This window comes from Echinops telfairi, unplaced genomic scaffold (assembly GCF_000313985.2).
Source record: "Echinops telfairi isolate 266 unplaced genomic scaffold, ASM31398v2 ScPeMD7_7468;HRSCAF=8506_0, whole genome shotgun sequence".
In the NCBI taxonomy this organism is placed as follows: domain Eukaryota; kingdom Metazoa; phylum Chordata; class Mammalia; order Afrosoricida; family Tenrecidae; genus Echinops; species Echinops telfairi.
In genome coordinates this window covers 97659697-97661269 of record NW_022111369.1, presented here as the reverse complement: position 1 = coordinate 97661269, position 1573 = coordinate 97659697, and positions in this window count along the sequence as shown.

Here is a 1573-nt window from a genome sequence, read left to right as displayed (position 1 = left end):
TTTAGCAATGACACATCAGACAAAGGCTCTATTACAAAAATCTACAATACTCTGCTAGCTTCCAAAAAGAAAAAAAAAACTAATTGCCCGCTTGAGAGGTGGGCAAAGGACCTGAATAGAAGTTTCACGGGGCTGAAATCTGAATGGCCAACAAACATATGAGAAAATGATCCTGATCTTTAGTCATAAGAGAAGTGCAAATTAAAACAACAATGATGTACCACCTAACACTCTCAAAGGTAACCCAATTAAAAAAATCAGACAGTCACAAGTGTTGGAGAGGCTGTGGGGAGACAGGAACTCTCATCTACTGCTGGTGGACTTGTAAGTATGTATGACCACTATGGAAATCGATCTGGTGATATCTAAAACATATGGAAATCCAGTTACCATATGACCCAGCCATCCCCCTACTAGGCATATACCCAGAAGAGGCAAGAAACAAACCAAGGCCAGATATCTGTACTCCAATGTTCATTGCAGCACAGTTCACAATTGCAAGGAGTTGGAAGCAACTCAAATTTTCATCAACTGATGATTGGATTAAAAAACTGTGGTATATACATACAATGGAGGACTATGCATCACTAAAAAGCAGTGATGAACGTATGAAGCACATGGAAAGAACTGGAGGAAATCATGCTAAGCGAAGTAAGTCAAGCACAAAAGGACAAATACAACATGAATTCGCTGAGGTAACCTTTTAAAAAAAAATGCAAAAGGGGCATAGGGAAAAAGCTACTCTATACAAATATCCCTGGGGTGAGGACCAGGTAATATGGCAGGGACCAGACCAAATACAGGGATACACATGGTAGATAACTAAAAACGAAGTGGGGAATGGGAAAAAAAAAAATAAAAAATAAATGGGTAGCGGGGGCACAGGGCACTAACCCACCAAGAGGGGGTATTGTTTATATCTCTACAGGGAAAAAGGGACTAGACTTCAACCCAGTGCTCCAAGATATGAATGAAACATGCCGTCGTGGAGTAGGGAACCAGTGGAGAGATCTGGGGTCCGGCCCCAATCCCAAATACTAAGTGGACACATGCCCCTCCCCCAAGAAGAATTTATTTCAAAAGACGGCATTGAATCTGCAGCTCTGGGAGAGGGCCATATCTGTTGGAACACACGGGTGCAGATGAAGGGTGAAGAGGAGAGACTGGAGCACATCCTGGCCCACCAAGCCTTGAGGACGATGACCCCAATTAGAGCAGCCAGTCCACAGAGAGGACCACATGGCCAGCCCCAGTGTGAGACATGATGCCCCTCACTGACCCAAAGCTATACAGGAGACAACACCGGAGAGACAGTGTGGGAATTGCACCTGATCTGATTCCGCCACACTGAGGCAAACCACTAAGGGTGCAACAGAACAGCAAGAGAATGGAGTGGCGAGGTCCCCAGGAAATGATGAAGGTGGACTTTGAGGCCAGGGCGAGGTACCTCAACAGACTGGACTGGAAAACACTTCTAAAGTCCAACCAACGGTCCTTGAACTAACTACAAGTTTTTCTTTCTTGTTGTGTTCTGTTTTGTTTTTTTTCCATTGGTTTGTTGTTGTTTTGTTGT